Source organism: Pinus tabuliformis, chromosome Q (assembly GCF_031772625.1).
Source record: "Pinus tabuliformis cultivar Carrire ecotype Pingquan chromosome Q, CPIR1, whole genome shotgun sequence".
Taxonomy (NCBI): Eukaryota; Viridiplantae; Streptophyta; class Pinopsida; order Pinales; family Pinaceae; genus Pinus; species Pinus tabuliformis.
In genome coordinates this window covers 1,148,021,197-1,148,040,324 of record NC_142296.1, presented here as the reverse complement: position 1 = coordinate 1,148,040,324, position 19,128 = coordinate 1,148,021,197, and positions in this window count along the sequence as shown.

Here is a 19,128-nt window from a genome sequence, read left to right as displayed (position 1 = left end):
CCATTCGATTGTTTTTATATAGTTATTTTTAACTACATATTCAACAACATTTTGTTATATGGTTATTTATTTAACCATTTTCCATGATTTTGTCCCTTATGAAAGTTTAGGAGACAAATGAGAAAACGCCAAGTGTCAATGGTTGATGAGCTGCCATGTGGGTCCCGCCTGCTTACTGGGATGCCATGTGGCATGCTGTGGGCCCCACTTTTCCCCTGTCATGTCAAAGTTTGAAGAGCTCTATCTTTCGCATACAAGCTCGGTTTGACGAGCTGTTCGCACCACCACGATCAGGACGACGAGGTCTTTGATCTGGTCTTGATTTGAGAACAATCCAAACACTTTGATTTTTGAGCCATCTTTGTCCTGTGTCTCTTTGGAGCCACCTGGATGAAAGAGTTCTGCAGGGATTGTACAATTAAGCTCTTTTGAAAAAAATCTTGGGATTATGATTTTGAGAAGAGCCATTTCAAAATTAAGAGATTCAAACCAGACTCTACGGGCACAGCCTGTTGTCTGGCCCTCCTTCTAGCACTAGAAATGTTGACAGTTTTGGACTCACCAACATTTAGGGGATCTCCTCAGTATGAAGTCCCAACTAGACTTCACACCGTTTGGTGTAGGATTCCCATTTGGTATAATGGTTGGTTTCCATATACTTAGAGATATTCCTTGGCTCTAGCTGTCAACACATTAGAGCGTTGTGCTAGTATCTTCAAATAGCAAGGTAAGTGTCCCTAGTGAGTGCGTAATGTAACTTTTGTCTTAGTTCTCTTACTGAAAAGGGGGAGAGTAAAGTGAGCCTCTAAGTGATAGGTAATATTACCACCGAGGAAGAGACACATGCAAACCGGAAAGCTCTGTCCGACATCCAGCGGAATAGTCCATAGTTGATGTGCCAGTCGTTAAAACCGAAGTGCAAGGGACAACACGCACACCACCCAATGGAGTATTCCACATGGATGTGACATACGTTAAAGCCGAAGTGAAGGGGACAACACATGCACCACCTAGTGGAGTAATCCACACGGATGTGAAAAATATTATAACCAGAAAACAAAGATGGTTTGTCAAGTATCCTGTGGAGTAGTCCACAAGGATGTGACAATGATGATAACCAATATACAACGGTGGTCTGTCTAATATCCCAGGGAGTAGTCCACTATAGATGACAGGTTAGGAAAAGGGCATATTAACTATGCACTACGCAGTTCCAGGGGACAAGGAGGGGGGACTGGTCACTAACACTACACAGAGCGTAGCTCATGCATGGACAAGGAACTCTAGGGCAAAATCTTCACTATCTAGGAAAACTGCGCAGAGGCCACTAGGAGGGAGAATTGTGCAGTTAAGAACACCAGTAGCAGCTACAATGTGGGAGCCTGAGGGACACTTTTGTGTCGTTTCCAGAGGGAAGACAAGGTTGGATAGCAGAGGGATGAGAGGATAATTTTGCACAATTTTTGAGAGCAGTGGGTCCCGATTGAGGAAAGTCACTAGGAGGACATATCTGTGTAATTTCTAGGAGCAGTGCAGGTTAAAGTCTTTATGCAATGTAGGGTTCCATCAAGCAGGAAGGAGGCTCGTGTTGAAAATAACAACAAGAAATGTTAAAAATAGGATGTAGAAATTCCAATTTAATTTGTCCTTAAATTAAATTGTGAATAAATTGTAATTCTTTTCTCATAATAGCTTGTAATAGTTAACTAAGTTAAGTTGACTTAGTTAAATTAGTAATTTCAAGTTTGAATTCTATCTGGAATCATGTAAGTGTGATCCCTAAGTTTTAGGGGTCTAGATTGAGTTTATTGGTGTTGTAATTAGATAACTCAATTCAACTTAGTTATAGTCAATTAAACTAGTTCTAACTATTGGTAGAACTAGTAGAGGTCTAGTAGTGAGTTGGTGCACTGGTGCATCCTCAGTGCTACTCCAACTAACTAAAGATTAACTCAACAAAAACTCATGCATGTCAGTTCAAAGGAAGACCCAGTTGAGACTAGAGTGCAGGGACAATGTACTATCAGTTGTATAATTTTCTGAGTTGTACAGATGGTGCATGCAATCACAAAAGGACCTAAGTTTGGATTTCGCAGTTATGGAAGAAGGATTTCCTCATTAAATATAGGCTAATTCCTCTGGGAATTGTACAAGGATTGTTCTTGTGAGAACAAGAATTGTATTCTCATCTTGGATTTTTTGTTAATGGAATATAGATAGTAGGGTTTTTGAGTTGTGTCTTTCCGTGGATACATATTGTGTTATGTGCCATTGATTATCTTCCTCTTGTCAACTATTGTTTTCATTTATCTTTATGGGCTTCCGTTGTAAAGGGTAGAGTAGATTCTTGTCTTATGTTTTAAGGAATTACATGAGCTATGAATCCACAGGAAAATCTACATGGTATCAGAGCTGATTACAGTAGAGTAGAGGAGATTTCAAAGTTTTTTAGTTCAGGGTTATAGGTGAAATTCGAATTTTCAATACATACTTCAGGATCAGTAGATGGAATTCTACGGTTTGCGTCTCGAGTATGCCTTGGATGGAAGCTCGAATTACATAGCCTAGAATGACAGGATGGAGGCCATGTTGGAGGATAATGGATTGAAGGAATTCAGTGATCAATACATTCCTAAGCCACCAACATTGGATACAAAAGATCTAGCTGAATGGAAGAAGTGTGCAGAAAGCACGAGGCAGATAATCCTTGAGGGAGTTAGATACCACATTGTTCGGGTCTTGATGGGAAGGAGATTCCGTATGATATGTGGAAAGCATTGACAAAGCTTTTCCATAACAACACTGACCATAGGAAGTTGGCACTGAAAGGTAAACTTGAAAAAATCCAGATGGAGGCGGGCGAATCAATTCCAAATTACTTAACCAAGTTCACTCATTATCGAGATGAGCTTGAAAGTGTTGGAATCACTGTTGGTGAGGATGATATGGTGAGCCTAGCTCTTCTAGGACTTCCCAAGAGTTGTCATAGTTATCAGGACTTTCTAAATGTGAGGGAGAAACTACTAGATTGGGAACAACTGTGGTCCGAATTGGTACAACAGGAGTTTCGATGGAACACAGAGATGGGACCTCTTCCAAGGAAGTGAAAGATGACTTTGCCTTAGCAGGTAAGGAAAATAAGGAAAAGGGAAAGAAGTCCCAAGACGAGGCAGAAATAAGTCCCAAGGCAATTGTTTTCACTGTCACGAGCACAGCCACTATGCCACGAATTTCCCACACAAGAAAGCAAGCAAGAAGGAGCTTGCAGTAGATGCAATAGGTGAATCTCTAGCTTCACAATTCAAACTTGATTTCACTCTCATTGCATGCATGTCCAACACTCTCATGGGAGGTGTGTCATATCTTGATAGCGGTGCCTCGCTCCATATGACAGGGAACAAAGATCTCTTTAGTGATTTTGAGGAGAAAGACCTCAAGCTGAGCATAGAGTTTGGAGATGACGGTAGGTATAGAGCTACCAAGATTGGTACAGTTACCTTTCAGAAGAAGTTAGGCTCCCCTCTTAGGATAACATATGTGATGTATGTTCCAAGACTAAATAAGAATCTTATTTTAGTCGCCGTATTGGAAGACTGTGGCTATGATGTGATTTTTAGTAAGGAAAAGATTTTCCTTAGACACATCGCCATGGGACAGGTGAAACAAATCGATGCATAGGTCAAGAGGCTATATGATCTTGAAGTAAAATATGCATTCAAAGCCTTGAGGAGCAAGGAAAAGGTTAGAGACTTTATGGTTAAGAGGGAGAGTAAATTACCTCTCAACATGCAGCCTCAGAAGCAACTTCAGGAAATTGTGGAGCATCCACAATTGGAGAAGCTAAGAGGAGACCGAGTATAGAGATCCACTCAAGTAGACAAGAAGAAGTCTCAGACAATTGTGGAGTAGCCACAATTGGAGAAGTAGAGAGGAGACCGAGTGGAGCCATCCACTCACGAAAAGACCTCTAGTAGGCAGGAATTTCAAGCCAAGTGCACAGAGGGAGCACATGCAGCCATAACTCCAGGTGTGAGGTGGGGTGATGTGAAGTGATAGTCCCAAGAGGGCTGACATTAGGCACGGTCCATTGAGAGGTTTTTTCTCATGGATCGTACCTTTCTACGAGAGCCCAAAGTATATAGTAGAAGGAGGAATCAGTGGAGATTGACGCAGTTAGAGATCAGAGTGGCGGAGGCTAAAGCAGTAAGATACTGAAGAGCACAAAGAAGTGTTGACAATAATGCAGAAAGGCAGAGTCAACAGAAGCACAAAGTTTTCAATCAACAGAGGTAAAGCTAGTAGCAGTCAGAGACTTTGATGACAGATGCATCATACTGATTTAGGTTGGATTTTTTTCAATTTCAGGAGTTGTTGTAGCAACAACACTAGAGAGAAGTGTTTCATGTGGAACATTCCAAAGGTTCAATATTGAGATAGATTTGAATTCCTTTCTTGTTTAGAGGGAGTGTTGAAAATAGAAACAAGAAATGTTAAAAATAGCATCTAGAAATTCCAATTTAATTTGTCCTTAAATTAAATTGTGAATTAAATTGTAATTCTTTCCTCATAGTAACTTGTAATAGTTAACTAATTTAATTTGACTTAGTTAACTTAGGAATTTCGAGTTGCAAGTATATTGGGAGTCATGTAAGTGTGATCCCTAAGTTTTAGGGATCCAAATTGAGTTTATTGTAGTTGTAATTAGATAACTCAGTTCAACTGAGTTATAATTAGTTAAACTAGTTCTAAGTATTGGTGGAACTAGTAGAGGTCTAGTAGTGAGTTAGTGCACTGGTGCGTCCTCAGTGTTACTCTAGCTAATTGAAGATTCTCTCAAGATAAACTCATGCATGCTAGTTCAGAGGAAGACCCAATTGAGACTAAAGTACAGGGAGAGTGTACTATCAGCTGTATAATTTTCTAAGTTGTACAGATAGTGCATGCAATCAGAGAAGGACCTAAGTTTTGATTGCGCAATTATGGAAGAAGGATTTCCTCATTAAATAGAGGCTAATTCCATGCAACGAAATAGGGGCTTGGAGAGCTGCAAAATAGGATAAGGATTTGGCTTGAGCTATATTTTGAGCTGAGAGTTGATTATACTTGTGCAGAGATTATTCTTGTGAGAACAAGCATTGTATTATCATCTTGGAATTTTTATTAATGTAATATAGATAGTAGGGCTTTTGAGTTGTGGATTTCTGTGGATACATATTGTGTTATGTGCCAATGATTATCTTTCTCTTGTCGATTACTGTTTTCATTGATCTTTATGGGCTTCCGTTGTAAAGGGTAGAGTATATTCTTTTCTTGTGTTTTAGGAAATTACATGAGTTGTGAATCTATAAGAAAATCTACTGCTCGATGACTAATCTTGCGAAGTGCGTAGTTCAGATAGGCAGTGAGGCATTTTTTCACAGTTCTGGGAAGGAAGACATGTTGCTCACCTCTAGGATTGCACAATGCAACTGACTGGGAGGACAACCTCAACCACTGTGCAGTTCCTGATAGCAGAGCAACACCACTAAGGGCTGAGACTGCATAATGCAGCTCAGTCGAGGTCCGAGGAAGTGAAGTTGTTCCGTCGAGAGATTTTCAGTAAAATGGCTAAGTGTGAGAGGAAAGTGAACTTCTTATGACTCAACATTTTGATCACACACTTAGCATACTTCGACAACATGAAAACACTGACCACCGTGACAACGTATCAAATCATGACCCTTTGTGGGACTGTCTAGAGATGAAAGCGACAAGTGAGACACTTGGGATAGACCTTTGGACGACCGTGCCGACACTTGCGCGACAATGCTGACAACTTTATGTGTGAGTACAATGGATGTTCACATAACTAGGACAACCCAAACAGACAAAGGCAAACCTTCGAAATTAGCAGAGAAAGAACACAAGCGTGACAAAGAAATCAACATGCCAAAAGATGACAATTAGTTGAGCAAGTGAAAGGGAGTAAGACACATAAAGGAAACACATGGAATGACTTTCAATGCTTGCAACCATGCATGTGATTGAAGACAAAATGATATGACAATGATAAGAAGTCCTTCAAGCTATACTAAGAGGTGTATTTCAAAAGATGTGCTTCATTTTCCATACCTTCCCTTTAAAGGGTTATGCATCAGATGGAGTCTTCATGCAGTCCCGATATTCTATCATAACTTGGGTTCCTTGGTATGCTTATCTTCCTCCTTAGATCCTTGAAAGTCCTCTAGCATGTCATCCTTCTTGTGATCACTGAGAGACACATCTACATAATTTCAGTGGGAAGTGAACTAGTGCAAGATGAGGTCCTAGGAGGACACTTCTACACAATTTCAGGATGCAAGACAGGCATGAAAGCTGAGGAATAAAACTACGTAGCTTTAGGATACAAGACACTGCTGCGGGATGAGGCCCTAGGAGTACACGTTTGTCAGTTTCAGAATGTAAGGTAGACTGGGCAGCTGAGGGACAAAACTACATATTTTCTGGAGACAGCGGGTTCCCGCTGAGGGAAGGACACTGGAGGAAACCACTGCACAGTTTTGAATGCTAAGAGAGGCTAGGAGGATTTCTCCTTGAAGAAAAACAAACTTCCCTTTGCATAACAAGCAATAATCCCCATCCCAAAATATGACACATACTGTAGAAAAGATAAAAGCATGAACAACTCTTAAGATCAAAAAGGGGAGCTTGAGATCATCAGCTTATCAATAAGTGACTAAGGAACAATTAATCATAGGATCCACAGTAGGCTCTGAAATTTGAGTACAGGACAAAATTTTGGAGGGTGTTGCAGCCGCTACAACACACGTTTTTATAGAATTAAATGAGAAGGAAGATAAGATTTCTAAAGAAGCATTACTCCTTCAAGAATTTTTTCATGTTACAACAAACAAGAGGTGGAAGTACCTTTTCAGAAGAGATTCTCTCTCTTTACTAAAGGACTAAAAGACAGTAAAGAAAATCTAGTTTATTTAGGCAGTTTTTAAATTTAAATTTTTGGCCATGAAAAACTAGAGAGACTTTATCCTTTTTTATACTAAGAAGGCACCTAAGATCTTGAAATATCGAATATGTGTTTTTGACAAAAAAAATTAATCAAAATCATGTTTCAAGAAAAATAAAACAAGCAAAAACTTAGTGAAGATTGTACAGGAAAAATAATCTGTGAAGATTGTGAATTGTCTGAAGCATAAAACCCCTGACCCACCATGTAAATATTGTGAAATGTCTTAAGCATAAAACCCCTAACCTACCGTAAAAATGATACATAACTTCAGAAAGCTTCATCTTGGAAACGATGGTCACAAAGGCAACAGTTAAAAGGGTAAAACCAGCTAACCCTTCTCAGTCACAACCTAGTTTCTAAGTAAGGTTGTGATTATTATAACTAGCATCGAGAACCTAATCTGAAGGAAACAAACAAAAAATATAACAACTTGTTTCCTGTAATTATGTCAAACCGTAGACAAGAAAATATCACCAAAAATAACCACGACCTCTGAGATAATACACATACCTCTAAGATAATGTCAAGACTAAACCCTAGCATATTTCTAATCAACAAAGTGATGAAACCATAACATTTTAGGGTCAATTAAACCCTCAACTTTTAAAAACCCTAACAATACATCCACTAATTATCTCCAAACTGTTACAATAACAAGTACACTGTCAAAATGCATTTAAGGACTCAGACTGACCCATTCAATATTAATCCCACAATTCACACAAAAAACCCACAATTTACACAAAACCCACACAACTGAAAGTGTTTAAAAGCACAGGCAAATAAGCTGAACAAAGGCACAATAAATCATTCAGCTAAATGTGTTTAAAAACACAAGAAGAAAGGCTGGTAGGAAAATGTCCTACCTTCCAACTCTTATTTCATCGAATTCCTCCATGCCAGCGCACCAAAGGAACCCCAAATGCTCCAGAAACCATAGCTCCAACTACAAATCGCACAACGACCTGCAAGTCAGGCTTGTCGTGGGGTTAAACATCCCTAAACATGCATAAAACCATCAAAATTATCCCATAAAGCTCAAAAACTTACTCATTTACTAAAAAAAACTCTTTAGAGAACGAAACTACCATATCCAACACCGAGCCGAGCCAAATACGCCACAAGGATGAACGCAGAGGAATACACAACCCAATACACTAGACGGGGAGGAAAAAGTAGCCCAATAAACCAGAACAAACTCGAGATAACAACCGAACAACCTCTCGAACAAGCATAAGAAATGCCCCATAACCCACTATTCGCAACGCCAAGGACAATTATGGCTATTACCAACATTGCAGCAATGTCGCGCAAGTACCCGGGAGAAAACACGAACCAGTACCAGGCCCAAAGAAAATAAGGCAGTGTCTTCGAGAAGCCTTTAAGATACGATGGTAAACTAACCCTAACACTCCCTAAACCAATTGAACCAATCACCACATACGGAGGAAGGTTGTTTGTAGGTAGAGGACAGGTGTCATACGACACCTTAACAAGTCTACATGACATCTCTCCGATCTGAACTAAATGCGTTCGAGTAATATCGTCCCTCACCTATATAAATTGAATTTTTATTTTAAATTATCATCAATCAATGTTTATAATTTATAATGTAAATATTAATAAATCTATGTAAATCAAATTTTTATTTTGAATTATCATTAATCCATATCTATAATTTATAATATAAATATTTTTTTATTAAAAACCATTTATGAAAATTGTTCAATTTCTTTTTAAATAGGAATATTATTTAATATATAAAACTTATATTTAATTAAATGTTAATCTGTTAAATATATAATTTTAAAATTTTTCCCTCTCTTGTAAATGAAAATCCAAAAATACAAAATAGGTAAACTATATTTTATATATTTTAAAGTTATATTAAATTTATATTACTAATTTTATATATATAATATAATATAATATGATATGATATGGTGAATTCATTAATGCCAACTCAATTATTAAAGGTACATTCATTGACAATGTAAGGAAACTGGAATTTAAAGTTTCTAACTCTAAATCAAGTTATATAATTACATAAATAAAAGATTTAATCTAAAAATTTTAAATTTTTTGATTAAGGAATATTTAAAAAATAATAATAAATTTTCACATGAAAAAAATAAAAAAATTAAGGGTCCTTTTCATTACTCAATTATTAATTCAATTGATTATTGTGTCAAAAAGCAAAAAAAAAGGCTCTAATTTAAGATTAAACTACATTTTAATTAATAATAATAATTGAGAACCTAAAAATTTGTAAAAGAATATATTATTTTAAATAAATTAATAATATTAAAGTGCAAAAAAAGCTAAAGAAAAGATAATACAAAGGAGGAAAATTGAAACAAATTATAAAATAAATAAATAATAAAAATAAAAATAAATAATCTTAAATCATTCTTTTGCTCAATTTTCATTATATAGAGAATCATACCACTAATCTTTACCACATGAATCTAATGCATCGTTTAAATTTATAGTTTGCATTTATAAGGCTAGTCTATTATCTATATGTTACATTTTATATGTAGAACAAGTAGACACAAAATTGATTAGATTATATAAGTACAGGATCTCATGGTTGTAGGACCTTATATCGGAGAAAAATGTAGCAAAAGAATAATTTTTATTTGGATAATCAAGAAAACCAATATCCAAGTCGATCATATGGTAATTACAATTGTTGTTGTGGCGCCAAGCACTTCAACAAGTCAAAGATTCATGATGATTTCATAATTGATCCATGTTTTAAGAAACCATTACATAGGCATATTAAATCCATGGTTCTTTTATAGCTGAAAACAATAAATCTGTTTCTTGGTTTCTTATTCATAGGCAACCCTACTAAGATAGATATACATAGGGCATGAGAGAAAAGGTGATAGAATTTTGGGAAATTTGTTCTCACCCTATATTAAATCAAAACATTTTTTGTAATAACGCTTATCCAAAGGCATATATGATGATTATTGTAAGCACATTATGGAGATAAACATAAGTTGAATTGTTTGAGGAGTTTCTAAAAATAAATTACATTGTTAAGGTTATCATTAACATGTTTCATACATTGAAATCATGGTACTATATTGATTCAATATAATTTGCAACATTTGTTGTTGATTATTAGAAGAAATTTCAGCTTAAAAGTGGCTTCCTAAGGAAAAATAATAAAATAATAGTTAAGATAATAAAATAAGAGATATGAATTTTGGAGGGAAAAGATGAAAACTATTTTTTTAAATATTATTTTTGGCCTATCTACTTATAGGTTTACTCAAATTTCAAATATAGACACTCGTTAGATGCGGAATTAAATTCAATATCCAACGAGTACCTATTATGAATACTTTTGAGAAGATCCTCATTGATAAAAATTGAATATATATTAAAAAACATATTAAACATGTTTTTTTTAAGTACATGTTGTTTAAGATGATGAAGAACCTGCTATTTCCATGAACCTTGTAAATTGATGCTCAATTAGAGTTATTAGAGTCAAAAAGAAGGAGGATGGAGTGTAAGAAGGTTGTCAAAAAGAGACAACTTTGGGCTTCAACATTCCCCCACACAGAAGACATTGCATGTCCTCATGCACAAAATTTCAAAATTTTGTAACCCTTCTTTCTTACTGAGCTTCTTTAGAGGCATGAGCAAGAATATCTAGGTTAGTTCTTCTTGCTTTCCTGATATTGATTGTCGTCCTTGGTTTCTTCATCAAAATGCTGTACTGCAAACTTATGAACTTTTTCTTAAGAAATTTATTTTTAACTTTCAATTTCTTATTTTTCTCATACTGTAAACCAAGAAGTAACAAGATGTTATCATTTTGAGTTCCCTAAATTTCATTTTGTACCTTTAGTGTTTCATGTTCCCACTTCAAATGTCTATTTAACACCTCCAATTCATAGATTTCATGCTTAAGAGTGTTTAAAAATTGGGGTTCTTCTGGAGGATCAAAATGAATTCCTTAATTTAAAATTTCTTCTCGGTTTGAGGATGATTCAACATTTTTTCCTATAGCTCTTCATTCAAGAGATTCTATGTAGTCGTATATTTCTTGTTGGACATGATCAATTTCTGGAGTTTTCCTAGCTGAACTTGTAACTAGTGATGGAACTCTCAGTTCCTCTTCTTCTTCTAAATTGATGAATTCTGAAGATTGTTGAGATTGTGCATGTATTGGTTTATTAAGCCTTACACTTATTCTTATAGTTGATGGTGATTTTTTAGTAGTACAGGGACGTTGTTTTAACCTTTTCTTGTTTTGTTTCTCCTTTTGATCTACTTTCCCCTTTATTGTTGGCTAACTTTCTTCTAACATTTTTCTGGTTAAGAGTTTCCAACACACTTACAAGAGGGGTTTCATCATCAGAATACTAATCTTGTTGTATTTCTTATGTAGGTGGGTTTTCCTTAGGGTTTGAGGGAAACTTTCTTCTACTCTTTCTTGTTTTATTACTAGGTTCTTCTTGTTCAGCTTCTTTGAAATGATTTCTAATCAGAAAATCTTCCCATTTATCCCCTTTTCTTTTCAGATGGGCTTCAATTAAAATTTTCACTAACCCATGATGGTACAAGGCATTATCTATGGATTGTATTTTCCTTTGAATGTTTCCAACCATTTTTCTCAATCTACGAAGCAGGAAGTATGGTAGGTTGATTTCATTACCATCAAGAAAATTCATCATCAAGTGAGCATGGTAAAATAACATGTTTCCAAACCTACCTTGACAATTTTTGAATTTTTGAATAATTAATAGAAAATTTCTCCATTTAGTCTTTAAGTATGTGACTGGGATTCCCTTCTTAAAGACAAAGATATCGATACTTGGATTTTTAAGGAAGACTTCCCATTCTCTCTCCTTAATCTTCCGGTTCTTGAACCAAATTTCCCCAATTCTTGGTAATTCGGTAGCTTTTGGCACAAATGACTCTACCAGAACCAATTTAATGTCTCCAATCTCCACTTCTATACCATCTATTCCTGAGCAAATGATTTCATAACTTCTTTCTCATGCCCATCAAATTTTTCAACAAATCCTAACCACTGCGTTCGCTGCAACTGTTCTTTCACCTATGGGTATCCTTCAAGCAATTTAGCTTCTGAGCGTACAATGACTCCCATTCTAAAGAAGTCTTAGTCCCTAATTTCTCTTTTTGACAGTGTTGTGGAAGGATTTTTGTTATGGAGTAGGTCAAAAGAGACAAAATTTCGGTAATAGGTGAAGCGTTATCGGCAATGGAATAGTGTCAAGTGGAATGGATATGATGCAAGGAACTATGATGGTATGCGAAGGAAGTGGGATGATATATGGAAGGAAGGGAGTGAGTTTGAATGATAACAAGGTTTCATATCGGATTCATATCCTTTTGACAAGATATAGATATTTTCGTTAGAACCAAAGTCATGTAATAATGATGGTAACCATTATACAAAATGGCGGTAGAAACAATCATTCATCTATTTAATTTAATAATTCAATGTTTTTCCCTTTATTATCTAACTAATATTTACATACCTTCTATCTTTCCTTACTAATTTTTGAATTTGTCCTTTTGTAGGTTGTACTAAGGTTTATTTAGGTGTGATCTTCATTCAATTTTCTTTTGCCATGATCTTCATTTGCCCTGGTTGCAATCTGTCAAGTCAGTTGTGGAATAGATACTGAAAGGAGATTTAATAGATACTGCAAAAATATATTCATTAGGAAAAATATCTTCTACAGGAGCATCTTTATTATCATTTTTTATTCTAAATAAAAAATCAACAATTATGTTTTCCTTTCTAGGTCTATCCAAAATAGTAATATTAAATTCTTGTAATAACAACAACCATCTTGTAATTCTTCCATTAGTAATTGATTTATTCATTAAATATCTAATTGCAGAATGATCTGTGTGAATGAAGGTTTCATAACCAGTGATATAATGTCTAAATTTATTGATGGCATGTACAACAACTAAATTGTAATTCAACCCTATAGTGGTAAGATTTTTTCTTGTACAATAAATGGCATAAGGAGTTAAATATTTATGTCCTAATACAACTCCTAAAGTTGTATCTAAGGCATCAGTCGAAATGTGAAAAGGTAGTTTCTAGTTTGGTCCTCTTAAAATGGGTGCTTCGAAAATCTTTTCTTTCAATGTTTCAAAGGCTTTCTGGTAGTCAGAATTCCAGATGAATTCACAATATTTTGTAAGAAATTTGAAAAGTGGAGAGGCTATCTTCGTAAAGTTTTCTATAAATCTTCTATAATAGCTAGTAAAACCAAGAAAACTTCTAACATCCCTTTGACAAGTAGGAACTGATAATTTAGAAATGACTTCTACCTTAGATGCATCCACTTTGATTCCATTTCCTGAAATATGGTGGCCTAAAACAATTCCCTCAATTAACATCATAAATCGTTTTACATGGCTTAATGACAAATTTTCTTCTTTACACCTAATGATAACTTTTTCCAAAATTTTAAGAGCTTCTTCAAAAGAGTTTCCATAGATAGTAAAATCATCCATGTAAACTTCCACACAATCATGAATTAGATCAGAAAAAATGCCTAAAACTGCCCTTTGGAATGTTGCAGGTGCATTACATAACCCAAAAGGAAGTACTCAATAAGCATAAGTTCCCCATGGACAGGTAAAGGTTGTTTTATCTTGATATTTTGGAGCTACTTGGATTTGGTTATATCCACTAAAACCATCCAAGAATGAAAAATACTTTTTCCCTACCAATGTATCAAGGACTTGATCTATAAAAGGAAGTGGAAATGATCTTTTAAAGTAGCTTTATTCGATTCCCTATAATCAATGCATAATCTTCATTTTCCATTCTTTTTCAGAAAAATTACCAATGGTGAGACTCCTTGGTTGTTTGATATTGGATAAATGAAATTCACATTTAACCATTTTTGTAGTTCTTCTTTAACAATTTCCCTTATGTTTGGATTCATCCTCCTCTGGGGTTGTCGGATTGGTCTGGAATTTTCTTCAATATAAATATGATGCCTGCAAGTGTTAGGATCAATTCCTTTCATATCAATGTATTTCCATGCATAAGAAGAGGAATGTTCTTGTAACAGATTCACTAATTCTTTCTTTTGAGATTCTTCCAGATTATCATTAATATTCGAAGTTTTCCCTGGAAAAATTTCTATTAAAGAATTGCCAAATTTCTCTATAGAATGTAAATCCATCTAACGAGATCATAGATATTCAATATTACAATGTTCTTGAAAACTTTGATTCCATTCACAATATGAGGAATATTCATTATTTTAAATTAAATTTAAAATCTGATATTCTTCATCTATTTGTGAAGTAGCAAAACTTGGTCATCTATCAAAGTTTTCATTATCATCATCTATCCTTACTTCACTTTCTACTTCTATTGTTTTCTTTGCAGGAGGATATAATGTGAATTTCTTTGTTGAACTTCTATCAGAGATAAACATATCACCAAATCTACAACTTATAAAAGCATCAGTTGTAGCTAACCATGGTTTGCTTAGAATCAATGGGTGTCCTCCTAGATTATTCTTGGGTGTTAAGATCATGAAGTCAACAGGATATTCCCAAGAATCCAAGGATACAAATAAATCTTCTACCACACCATCAGGTTTGATAATAGATCTATTTGCTAATTGCAATAATGTAGGTGTATATTGAAGATTAGGAAGTTTCAATTGATTCATAGTCTGTTTACTCATGATATTTACAGTTTCTCCTAAATCAACAATGTATTTGGAATCTCAATAGCATTAATGTGTGTTTTCCCAATAGGACTTCCTGAATCTATATATTTCTGAACTGTTGTTTTTCCCATCATGATATCTGCGATTTTTCCAACTAATTGAATTCTTTTAACTTATTTTCTTTTTCTTCTTGGTTTTCTAATACTGAACTCCTTGATTGTCTTTGAAAATATTAGTATTTATTTGATAGCTTGTAACACATGACTTTTTATACATACATTCTTGAGTTCATCTATTATATCAAAATTAGGCAACACAATCTATTTTTCTACCCCATTGTCAATTTTCAATCTTTTAGGAAAAGGTGGATTTTGAACAGAAACGGAAGGTTGTTCTATAATGGGAGTTGAGTTTATTGGAGTATCATCAGAATGTACAAGGGTGGTTTGTTTTTGAGGATTTTCCTCTTTATGAAGAGATTTTTCTTTCTCGGAGAGGTCATCCTTCTCATATTCCTAGATAACAATAGATGGTGACTTATTTTCCAATACTCTACCAGATCTAAGTTGGACATTGTTTAGATCTAATGGAGTTATCATGTAAGTTTGGAAATTCTGTCCTTCTATGTTGTAAACAGGTTGTGAGTTTTTATTATTTGGATTTGGAAGTGGCTGAGAAGGTAATTGATTTGGCTTTTGTGGAAATGGTAATGAAAGTTGTGGGTTTGGATTTTGAGGTTGAGAGGGTTGAACAGGCTGAGGAAAATATTGTGGTGGAAAAACAGGGTAAGGTTGTTGAAATTTAGGATACTTTCCATAAGGATTTTTCCATCCTTGTTCCCAAGGTTGCCAAGGCATGGGTGCAGTCCAATTATTTTGTGGTGGTTGTGCATATGTTTGAGTGTTGAAACCTTGAGTCATATTTTATTGTGGATTTTTCCATGGTCTCTTAGCAATAAAACAAAGAGGTTCTACTTGATTTTGCATTACTTCCTCTTGATAGAAAACTTTAAGACCTGGTATTGAAGGACATTTCTTTGTATCATGATTTTCTATACATATAACACAGGTTTCTACACTTTTTAAGTCAAGGGGGCATTCTCTCAAGGCATGCTTCTTTCTACATTTTGGACAAAAGATAGATAATGCAACATTTTTAGCCTTTTGCTTGTTTTGTATTTTAAGGGTATCTATTTGTTCACTAAGACTCCCAAAAATATTTGTTTTGAAGTTGTTAAGCAAATTGACTATTTCAACCCTACTTACTGTCCTAGCTGTAGATTTATTAATCCTAGACATAACAAGATCTCTTGGATTTTTCCCATTTCTTTCCTTTCCTCCTCAAATGTGTATGCATGACTCACAAATATCTCCAATTGATAACTACTAAATATCTCCTTTACCCATCAAATTGAGAAGATCTATCCACTCATCTCTGATAGATTTCAGCAAGAGAGCTTTCAAGGTTTCTTCATCTAGAGTATGCATTTTAGCCCTTTTTACATTATAAGAAAATCTTTCAACGAAATCTTCAAGATTTTCATCTTCTTTTTGCATCATTTTAAAGACTTCATCTTTAAGGTTATGGGGCATGCAATAATCCTTGTATTTTTCTAAGAACACATTTTTTATTTCTTCCCATGTTCTTATAGAATGTTCTCCTAAGCCCATAAACCATTTTAATGTTGCATCTTAAGAGTGGTTGGAAACAATTTCAAATTTTGAGTATCAAGAAAGTACTCATAGGATCTACACAACACTTCAAACTCAAAGATAAATTTTTCAGGATCCTCATTTCTTAATCCATGGAAATTAGGGAGGATAGAGGGTGAGATATTTTTCATTGTGGTTGTGGTATCTTCATCAAAGATGGGAAATCCAAAAGGTTATGGATCTCCTCTACCAGCTCCTCTTCCTCTTCCTCCACCTCTTCCACCTCCTCTATTTCCTCCTCTTCCACCTCCAATCCTACGTTCACCATTCACATTATGTACTTTTCCTTCCCCTTCTCTTGCCATTGTAGATTCCTTAGAGCTAATATGAGGTTCCAAAATCGGATTTTTTTGTTCCTCCTCTGGTTCTTCTATCAATGGAATGTTAAAATAGGTTTCTTCTTCTTCTTCACTAGGAATTTCTAGTTCTTGTCCTAGAAGTTGTTCTCCAGTTGAAGATAGAAAGATTACTCCTTCTATTGGGGATGTAGGATCTTCTTATTCTACTACATGTTTGGTAGAGGAAGTTGGTGAATCTTTAGGTTGGATTTCATATCTATGTACCTCAATAAGTCTATGTCTTCTTGCAATTGATGGAATATGAGTTTTGGTGGATGATGTGGCTCTACGAGGTCATGGTTCGGTGAGTGGTGATGTTGGAATTTAAATTTCTACCTCTACTTACGGATCTACCTCTAGAATCTCTTTCCCTATGCATAAATATTTTTTATCATTTTTTTTATGAAAAGTAAAAGACTCCTATATACACTTCCCCGACAATGACACCAATTTTTTTGGTAATTTAATTGATGTTAAATTACTTCATAAATTATCGACCAAGGCTAGTATACTGATGAAGTGTATGTGCATTGTTTGTGTTAGGAGTCCTTATTATTCAAGCAATTTCTAGATTAAATTGAGATATTTAAATGAACATGTTTTCTTAACAACTATCACTCTTGCATGAAATAAATATGTCACTCTTTAACAAAAATGAAACTAATTTTATCACACTTGCTTGAAATAAATATCACATTTGCAAAATGAAACTAAAATTATCACACTTGCTCAAAAGAGAGATCACACTTCCAGAAATAAATATCACACTTTTTTTGAAATAAATATCAGACTTTCTTAACTAAATAATGAAATTAAATCTAAATCACTCTGACAGAAAAAGAGAAATTAACTCTATAATCACAATAATCTGATATTGAAATCTTCTTCACTCAAATGTAATTTAACTTAGATGTAACTCAAACTATACTACAAATCCTAAGTCAATCCATACTCTGTCATATTACTTTCATGTGCATAAGAGATCTCGGCTTCACTCATTCATCCTACAACAAAATGATTAAACAAATCCTTCTTTAAACTTGGTCCTATACATTCATTCAAAATCGAAACTGGACAGTTAGATGAACTAATTAAACACTATATAAAATGTTGAATTGAAATGTTAATTAAAAACGTTAAAACCTTACAACTCCAAGGGGGGCTCCTACATGATGTAGGTAACATCACGACTTCTTCAAAAGATTATATACACATTAAGATAACGCACAACAAGAGTATCAAACAAAACATATTTTTTAAACTGTAAAGATAGTTTCAAAAATAATATTCAGGTCTGTCATTTATCATGCTGAGAGGTAGATTTATAACCTCTATCAATAATTGCTTCAGATATTTATGGGCCTATCCTACTCGACAGAGACTAAAAATAACATAAGAAGATAATATGACATGATTTCCTCATGATTTATTATCGGAGAAGCAAAATATGAGGCTAAATATCTACTTCCATTAATTTTCTCATTCGCCTTCGACTCCTTCTTTGCTTGTTTAATTCCACGTTGATTGGGCTTATACGGTGTTCTTATCATTGATCAAGGTCATGAAGATAGGTAAATATCATTATGCAAGCTATTATCCACCTACCCATATGTCTTGTTCCTTGGTTGGAGTTCTGGAACCCATCGAACCTTCAACTATGTTGCAGAATCAATCATTAGCTGATTGGTACAATTTAGTAGCTTATGCAAATATTGAGTTAAATAATAAAGATCAATGAAACTTATGAAATAAAATATGTTTAAGGACCTGCTATTTCCATGAACCTTGTAAGTTGATGCTCAATTATAGTTATTAGAGTCAAAAAGAAGGAGGATGGAATGTAAGAAGGTTATCAAAAAGAGACAATTTTGGGCTTCAATAGTGAGCTTTTTGATCTCCCTATAATATGGACACATGCCCCATGATCCATCCTTCTTGTGCATCAATACTACTGGAGCAGAGAAATAAATCTGACTAGGTTGATTTATACCAACCTCTAGCATTTATACAACCATACATTCAATTTCACTCTTTTGGGCATAGGGTATCTGTAAGGCCTGATGTTTGGAGGAACACTTCCTGAAATCAAATGAGTAGCATGATAATGATCATGAATAGGTGGGAGGCCTTTGGGAGTCTCAAATACCTTGGAATGCTTGTCCAAGGCTTTTTGGAGATCTGGAGAAATATATGATTTCAATGTTTGAACCTCTAGTGAAGATAATTGTGCAATTATGCCCTATTGTTCTTTCTTTAGAAGATTTGTCATGCCATTATAGATGATAATATTTATTGGTTTCCATGGATACCCCTTAATTCAACTTTGTTTCCTTCCCAAAAAAAAATAAAGAAACGTTCTTGAAAAT